This window comes from Poecile atricapillus, chromosome 24, assembly GCF_030490865.1.
Source record: "Poecile atricapillus isolate bPoeAtr1 chromosome 24, bPoeAtr1.hap1, whole genome shotgun sequence".
NCBI lineage: Eukaryota > Metazoa > Chordata > Aves > Passeriformes > Paridae > Poecile > Poecile atricapillus.
The window spans coordinates 3,244,364-3,253,830 of record NC_081272.1 but is presented as its reverse complement, the minus strand read 5'-3'; positions in this window follow the sequence as shown (position 1 = coordinate 3,253,830).

Sequence of the window (9,467 nt, the reverse complement as noted above, 5' to 3'; positions counted from 1 at the left end):
TGGTAAGCCGGCTTGCTCATTTGACGTTAGATGTCACCTGCAAGAACTTCACTCGCATCTGGTTTATGCTGCTACCTGTTGTTAGGCGACAACAAGGGCACATGTAGCAAATGTTTTTTTCCTGTTTCATTTTGCTAGGCCACGCTCTTCTGTGGCTCTTTAGTGCTTGCCAAACTCCGATGTGCATGCTGCTGCTTCCATCTGACAAGGAGCACAGCTTTCTGACAGCAGCTTTCAACTTGCCCAAGAAAGAGCTTGGCCATTGAAATGTGATGCAAATCTGGGTGTGTGTAAGGTGCAGGAGCAATCTTCTGAAAAACGTGTTCTCCAGGTTCAGTTTCTCCCTTCCAGACGCATTGGAAATGTTTTCCTCTGGCATTCGCATCAAGAGTCGCAGATTGCTTAACTGAGGAGCTCTGAGAATGGAACGGCAAGAGGTGTTCCGCTTTCGTCATAAACAGTGCTCCAGAGCGCTTGGTAACGGGCACAACGAAACTTGTGTGTGCGGGATAGTGACCATTCATGCCTCGTTCTGGCCATGCACGAGCACTGCCAAAAGGCAAAGGAAGGTGCTTAGCATCCGGCTTGTGCGCAAAGCATTCAGACTGCCAGAGGACCGTAGCTGTGGTAAGCCGGCTTGCTCATTTGACGTTAGATGTCACCTGCAAGAACTTCACCCGCATCTGGTTTATGCTGCTACCTGTTGTTAGGCGACAACAAGGGCACATGTAGCAAATGTTTTTTTCCTGTTTCATTTTGCTAGGCCACGCTCTTCTGTGGCTCTTTAGTGCTTGCCAAACTCCTATATGCGTGCTGCTGCTTCCATCTGACAAGGAGCACAGCCTTCGGACAGCAGCTTTCAACTTGCTTAAGAAAGAGCTTGGCCATTGAAATGTGATGCAAATCTGTGTGTGTATAAGGTGCAGGTGCAAGCTCCTGACAAAAGTTTTATCCAGGTTCAGTTTCTCCCTGCCAGAAGCATTGGAAATGTTTTCCTCTATCATTCGCATCAAGAGTCGCAGATTGCTTAACTGAGGAGTTCTGAGAATGGAACAGCAAGAGGTGTTCCGCTTTCATCATAAACAGTGCTCCAGAGCACTTGGCAGCGGGCACAACGAAACGTGGGTGCGGGATAGTGACCATTCATGCCTAGTGCTGGCCATGCACGAGCACAGCCAAAAGGCAAAGGAAGGCGCTTAGCATTCGGCATGTGCGCAAAGCTTTCAGACTGCCAGAGGACCGGAGCTGTGGTAAGCCGGCTTGCTCATTTGACGTTAGATGTCACCTGCAAGAACTTCACCCTCATCTGGTTTATGCTGCTACCTGTTGTTAGGCGACAACAAGGGCACATGTAGCAAATGTTTTTTCCTGTTTCATTTTGCTAAGCCACGCTCTTCTGTGGCTCTTTAGTGCTTGGCAAACTCCGATGTGCATGCTGCTGCTTCCATCGGACAAGGAGCACAGCCTTCTGACAGCAGCTTTCAACTTGCCGAAGAAAGAGCTTGGCCATTTAGATGTGCTGCAAATCTGTGTGTGTTTAAGGTGCAGGTGATAACTCCTGAGAAACGAGTTCTCTTGGTTCAGTTTCTATTTGCCAGACACATTGGAAATGTTTTCCTGTATCATTCGCATCAAGAGTCGCAGATTGCTTAATTCAGGAGCTCTGAGAATGGAACAGCAAGAGGTGTTCCGCTTTCGTCATAAACAGTGCTCCAGAGCGCTTGGTAACGGGCACAACGAATCGTGTGTGCGGGATAGTGACCATTTACACCTAGTGCTGGCCATGCACGAGCACTGCCAAAAGGCAAAGGAAGACGCTTAGCATGCGGCTTGTGCGCAAAGCTTTCAGACTGCCAGAGGACCGCAGCTGTGGTAAGCCGGCTTGCTCATTTGACGTTACATGTCACCTGCAAGAACTTCACCCGCATCTGGTTTATGCTGCTACCTGTTGTTAGGCGACAACAAGGGCACATGTAGCAAATGCTTTTTCCTGTTTCATTTTGCTAAGCCACACTCTTCTGTGGCTCTTTAATGCTTGCCAAACTCCTATGTGCATGCTGCTTCTTCCATCTGACAAGGAGCACAGCCTTCTGACAGCAGCTTTCAACTAGCCTAAGAAAGAGCTTGGCCATTGAAATGTGATGCAAATCTGGGTCTGCGGAAGGCGCAAGTGTGAGCTCCTGACAAAGGTGTTCTCCAGGTTCAGTTTCTCCCTGCCAGACACATTAGAAATGTTTTCCTCCGGCATTCGCATCAAGAGTCGCAGATTGCTTAACTGAGGAGCTCTGAGAATGGAACAGCAAGAGGTGTTCCACTTTCGTCATAAACAGTGCTCCAGAGCTCTTGGCAGCGGGTACAACAAATTGTGTGTGCGGGATAGTGACCATTCACGCCTAGTGCTGGCATTGCACTAGCATTGCCAAAAGGCAAAGGAAGGCGCTTAGCATCCGGCATGTGCGCAAAGCATTCAGACTGCCAGAGGACCGCAGCTGTGGTAAGCCCCCTTGCTAATTTGACGTTAGATGTCACCTGCAAGAACTTCACCCGCATCTGGTTTATGTTGCTACCTGTTGTTAGGCGACAACAAGGGCACATGTAGCAAATGTTTTTTTCCTGTTTCATTTTGCTAAGCCACGCACTTCTGTGGCTCTTTAGTGCTTGGCAAACTCTGATGTGCATGCTGCTGCTTCCATCTGACAAGGAGCACAGCCTTCTGACAGCAGCTTTCAACTTGTCTAAGAAAGAGCTTGGTCATTTAGATGTGCTGCAAATCTGTGGGTGTGTAAGGTGCAGGTGCAAACTCCTGACAAAGGTGTTCTCCAGGTTCAGTTTCTCCCTGCCAGACACATTGGAAATGTTTTCCTCTGGCAGTCGCATCAAGAGTCGCACATTGCTTAACTCAGGAGCTCTGAGAATGGAACGGCATGAGGTGTTCCGCTTTCGTCATAAACAGTGCTCCAGAGTGCTTGGCAACGGGCACAACGAAACGTGGGTGCGGGATAGTGACCATTTACGCCTAGTGCTGGCCATGCACGAGCACTGCCAAAAGGCAAAGGAAGGCGCTTAGCATCCGGCTTGTGCGCAAAGCTTTCAGACTGCCAGAGGACTGGAGCTGTGGTAAGCCGGCTTGCTCATTTGACGTTAGATGTCACCTGCAAGAACTTCACCCGCATCTGGTTTATGCTGCTACCTGTTGTTAGGCGACAACAAGGGCACATGTAGCAAATGTTTTTTCCTGTTTCATTTTGCTAAGCCACGCTCTTCTGTGGCTCTTTAGTGCTTGCCAAACTCCGATGTGCATGCTGCTGCTTCCATCGGACAAGGAGCACAGCCTTCTGCAGCAGCTTTCAACTTCCCGAAGAAAGAGCTTGGCCATTTAGATGTGCTGCAAATCTGTGTGTGTGTAAGGTGCAGGTGATAACTCCTGAGAAACGAGTTCTCTTGGTTCAGTTTCTATTTGCCAGACACATTGGAAATGTTTTCCTGTATCATTCGCATCAAGAGTCGCAGATTGCTTAATTCAGGAGCTCTGAGAATGGAACAGCAAGAGGTGTTCTGCTTTCGTCATAAACAGTGCTCCAGAGCGCTTGGTAACGGGCACAACGAATCGTGTGTGCGGGATAGTGACCATTTACACCTAGTGCTGGCCATGCACGAGCACTGCCAAAAGGCAAAGGAAGGCGCTTAGCATCCGGCTTGTGCGCAAAGCTTTCAGACTGCCAGAGGACCGCAGCTGTGGTAAGCCGGCTTGCTCATTTGACGTTACATGTCACCTGCAAGAACTTCACCCGCATCTGGTTTATGCTGCTACCTGTTGTTAGGCGACAACAAGGGCACATGTAGCAAATGCTTTTTCCTGTTTCATTTTGCTAAGCCACGCACTTCTGTGGCTCTTTAATGCTTGCCAAACTCCTATGTGCATGCTGCTTCTTCCATCTGACAAGGAGCACAGCCTTCTGACAGCAGCTTTCAACTTGTCTAAGAAAGAGCTTGGCCGTTTAGATCTGCTGCAAATCTGTGGGTGTGTAAGGTGCAGGTGCAAACTCCTGACAAAGGTGTTCTCCAGGTTCAGTTTCTCCCTGCCAGACACATTGGAAATGTTTTCCTCTGGCAGTCGCATCAAGAGTCGCACATTGCTTAACTCAGGAGCTCTGAGAATGGAACGGCATGAGGTGTTACGCTTTCGTCATAAACAGTGCTCCAGAGCGCTTGGCAACGGGCACAACGAAACGTGGGTGCGGGATAGTGACCATTTACGCCTAGTGCTGGCCATGCACGAGCACTGCCAAAAGGCAAAGGAAGGCGCTTAGCATCCGGCATGTGCGCAAAGCTTTCAGACTGCCAGAGGACTGGAGCTGTGGTAAGCCGGCTTGCTCATTTGACGTTAGATGTCACCTGCAAGAACTTCACCCGCATCTGGTTTATGTTGCTACCTGTTGTTAGGCAACAACAAGGGCACATGTAGCAAATGTTTTTTTGCTGTTTCATTTTGCTAAGCCACGCACTTCTGTGGCTCTTTAGTGCTTGCCAAACTCCGATGTGCATGCTGCTGCTTCCATCGGACAAGGAGCACAGCTTTCTGACAGCAGCTTTCAACTTGCCCAAGAAAGAGCTTGGCCATTGAAATGTGCTGCAAATCTGTGGGTGTGTAAGGTGCAGGTGCAAACTCCTGACAAAGGTGTTCTCCAGGTTCAGTTTCTATTTGCCAGATGCATTGGAAATGTTTTCCTCTGGCATTCGCACCAAGAATCGCAGATTGCTTAACTGAGGAGCTCTGAGAATGGAACGGCAAGAGGTGTTCCGCTTTCGTCATAAACAGTGCTCCAGAGCGCCTGGCAACGGGCACAACGAAACGTGTGTGCGGGATAGTGACCATTCACGCCTCGTTCTGGCAATGCACGAGCACTGCCAAAAGGCAAAGGAAGGCGCTTAGCATCCGGCTTGTGCGCAAAGCATTCAGACTGCCAGAGGACCGGAGCTGTGGTAAGCCGGCTTGCTCATTTGACGTTAGATGTCACCTGCAAGAACTTCACCCGCATCTGGTTTATGCTGCTACCTGTTGTTAGGCGACAACAAGGGCACATGTAGGAAATGCTTTTTCCTTCTGTGACGTACTTCCGGCCAAGATGGCGGCGGCCATGCCTCACTTTTTTCCTCTCTGTGACATCACAAAAATGAGTGACCCAGTTTCCCCTCTCTGGGACATCACTGCACTGACAAGTCCAATTTACACCTCCCAGTGTCACCACAGTGGTGACAGATCCATTATTCCCCTCTCTGTGACATCCCAGCAGAGACAGACTCAGTTGTCCCCTTATTGTGACATCACAGAAGTGACAGGCCCAATTGATGCCTCTCTGTGACACCAGTGCAGTGGCAGTCTCCGTTTTTTCCTCTCTGTGACATCACACCAATCAGGGACGCATTTTCCCCCTCTCTGGGACATCACTGCACTGACAAGTCCAATTTACACCTCTCTGTGTCACCACAGCGGTGACAGATCCATTATTCCCCTCTCTGTGACATCATATCAGAGACAGAATCAAATGAAGACTCTCTGTCATACCATAGCCATGAAAACCCCAATTGCATCCCCTTTGTGGCATCAGATAAGTCAGAACACCTGTGTGACTTTCTCTCAGACTCCACAGCTCTGATAGCCCCAGTTTTCCCATCTCTGGGACATCACAGCAGTGGGAACCCCAATTTATGCCTCTCTGGTACAGCACAACACATCACAGCACTGACAAACCAAATTTCACCCTTTCTCTCACATCCCAGATGGAACAAGCCCAATTTACACTTACCTGGAACACCACAGAGGTGACAATGCCCGCTTTCTCTTCTCCGTGACATAACATCAAATACAAGCCTGAATTCCTCTCCTCCTATAGGCCACAGCAGTGACAGCCTCAGTTTTCTTCTCTCTGTGAGATCACTGCAGTGACAAGTCCAATTGACACCTCTCTGTGACACCACGGCGCTGAAAGACCCATTATTCCCCTCTCTGTGACGGCACACCAATGAAAGCCTCAAATTCATTCCCCTTTGTAACACTGCAGAAGTGACTGGTCCAGTTTTCCTCCAACTGTGACATCAGAGCAGTGACAGGTCCAATTTACATCTGTTTATGGCACCAAAGCTGTGGCAGCCTCAGTTTTTTCCTCTCTGTGACATCACAAAAATGAGTGACCCAGTTTCCCCTCTCTGGGACATCACTGCACTGACAAGTCCAATTTACACCTCCCAGTGTCACCACAGTGGTGACAGATCCATTATTCCCCTCTCTGTGACATCCCAGCAGAGACAGACTCAGTTTTCCCCTCTTTGTGACATCACAGAAGTGACAGGCCCAATTGATGCCTCTCTGTGACACCAGTGCAGTGGCAGTCTCAGTTTTTTCCTCTCTGTGACATCACACCAATGAGGGACCCATTTTCCCCTCTCTATGACATCACTGCACTGACAACTCTAATTTACGCCTCTCTGTGACGCCCCTGCGTTGACAGACGCATTGTTCCCCTCTCTGGGACATCACACCAATGACAGCCTCAAATTCATTCCCCTTTGTAACACCGCAGCAGTGACTGGTTCAGTTTCCCTCCATTGGTGACATCAGAGCAGTGACAGGCCCAATTTACGTCTGTTTATGACACCAAAGCTGTGGCAGCCTCAGATTCTTCCTCTCTGTGGCATAATAAATAGGATGGAAACTGGGTCTTTCACCGCCGTGGTGTCACAGAGAGGTGTCAATTGGATTTCTCACTGCAGTCATCTCCCAGAGAGAGGAAAACTGAGGCTGTCACTGCTGTGGCCTATAGGAGGGGATGAATTGAGACTTGTCTTTGATGTTATGTCACAGAGAGGAGAAACCTGGCACTGTCACCTCTATGGTGTTCCAGGTAGGTGTAAATTGGGCTTGTTCCATCTGGGGTGTGAGAGAAAGGGTGAAATTTGGTCTGTCAGTGCTGTGATGTCTGAAAAGGTGGAAACTGGGTCTTTCACTGCTGTGGTGTCCCAGAGAGGAGTAAATTGGGGTTCCCACTGCTGTGATGTCCCAGAGAGGGGAAAACTGGGGCTATCAGAGCTGTGGAGTCTGAGAGAAAGTCACACAGGTGTTCTGACTTGTCTGATGCCACAAAGGGGATGCAATTGGGGTTTTCATGGCTATGGTATCAGAGTGAGGTTTGAATTGGTCTTGTCTCTGATGTGATGTCACAGAGAGGGGAATAATGGATCTGTCACCACTGTGGTGACACTGGGAGGTGTAAATTGGACTTGTCAGTGCAGTGATGTCATAGAGAGGGGAAACTGGGTCACTCATTTTTTTGATGTCACAGAGAGGGAAACACTGAGGCTGCCACGGCTTTGTTGTCATAAACGGACGTAAATTGGGCCTGTCACTGCTCTGATGTCACCAATGGAAGAAAACTGGACCAGTCACTTCTGCGGTGTTACAAAGGGGATGAATTTGAGGCTGTGATGACTGTGATGTCACAGAGAGGGGAATAATGCCTCTGTCACCACTGTGGTGTCACTGGGAGGCGTAAATTGGACTTGTCAGTGCAGTGATGTCATAGAGAGGGGAAAATGGGTCCCTCATTTTTTTGATGTCACAGAGAGGAAAAAACTGAGACTGCCACAGCTTTGGTGGCAGAAACAGACATAAATTGGGCCTGTCACTGCTCTGATGTCACCAATGGAGGAAAACTGGATCAGTCACTGCTGCGGTGTTGGAAAGGGGATGAATTTGAGGCTGTCACGACTGTGATGTCCCAGAGAGGGGAATAATGCGTCTGTCACCGCTTTGGTGTCACAGAGAGGCATAAGTTAGAGTTGTCACTGCGTGTTTGCCGAAGTGTCAGGCGTTAGCTGCACAAATACATGTCGTCCTGGCACACATTCACCTCTGCAGACGCAGTGGAAAATCTTTGCGCTTGCATGAAGACCAAGAAAGGCAGAAGGCGGGACTCTGGAGGTCGGAGAAGGTACACCGCAAGAGGTGAGACTCTTTTGGCAGAAGCAGCGTTCCGGAGCGTTTGGCAAGCGGCACAACGAACAATGTGTGCGGGAAGATGCCGGTTGGCGCCTGGGCGCTGGAAAGCGCAAGCGCTGCAAGGAAGGCGAATAAGGAAGGTGCTTAGCAGCCTGCTTGTGCGCGAAGCTTTCAGACTGCAAGAGGAACGTAGGTGCCGCTCGCCCGCTTGTTGAATAGACGCTAGCTGTCGTCTGGAAGATGATCAACCATGGTGTCCTAGTTTAGGGCAGAAATGGGAGGAACACTCCAAATGGGGGGTTCCCCAGGGAAAAAAATTCAAAGGATCCCTCCCCGCAACTGGTCCGGGAGAAAAAAAAAAAAAAAATTGACTTAGAGGGGAGTGGAAAATGTTGTATATTTAACAGAAATTGAATAATATTAAACGAAAAAACTTCTCACAGTTCGACGGGATGGGAAACCTAGGAAGAAAAGTCCTTTTCATGTGGTGTAGCTCAGCTCACTCAGGTTCTTCATAGTCCCTCCGGCGCTGGATAATGCCAAGGCCCAGGCCCCAGTGGGTCACAGGCGTGAGCTCCCGGGGTTTGTCTGGGTGTTTTTCAGTCCAAAAGAGGTTTGCACAGACTCCGGAGAATGTACACCACAAGAGGTGAGCCTCTTTCGGCAGAAGCAGCGTTCCGGAGCGTTTGGCAAGCGGCACAAAGAACGATGTGTGCGGGAAGACGCCGGTTTGTGCCTGGGTGCTGGAAATTGCAAGCGCTGCATCAAGTCCCGGGACAGACGCTCCTGCTGCCCCCAGCCTCACGTCCCGGTGTGTCTTCCGGCAGAGTGTGGTCCCTGCTCGGCAGGTGGTAGAATGGTGGCCTCGCTGCTGTTCTGTAGAGTCGTTCCCGCTGCTGCTGGCTTCCTGCAGGCCTCCTCACGATCCCCCAAGCCCTGGCTGATGTTGCTGGGTCAATAACTCTTCATGAGCCATCAGCAGAGCAAGGGTCTCACCGTGGGAAAGGGCTTTCTCCCAGTACTCCTGGGCTGGGCTCCTGCTCCCACCTTGTTCCCACGCTGCTACCTTGGAATCGGAATGAATTGTGGAGTATCCCAAACTTGAAGGGATCCACAATGATTAAGTCCAACTGCTGGCCCTGCACAGGATACCTCAGCAATCCCACCGTATGCCTGAAAGCATTGTCCAAACACACCTTGATCTCTGTCACGGCCAGGCCCTGGGGACCCTGTTTATGTGCCTTCCTTGCTCAGCTCCAGAGGCTCGGCAGAGGCTGATTCCAAGGGAAAGGGCAGCTGGTGTCCATGGGTGGATGAAGCAAGCCCTGCTCTGGCAGGATTGTACAGGCTCAGAGCCTTAGGCTGCAGCTCAGTGTGTAACACAAGCAGGTTTCCACCTTGTGAAGCCTGCAAATGGCCCCACAAGAACAGGACAAAGGAAGGGTGTCACAGAAACCGGCCTGGCTTGGGG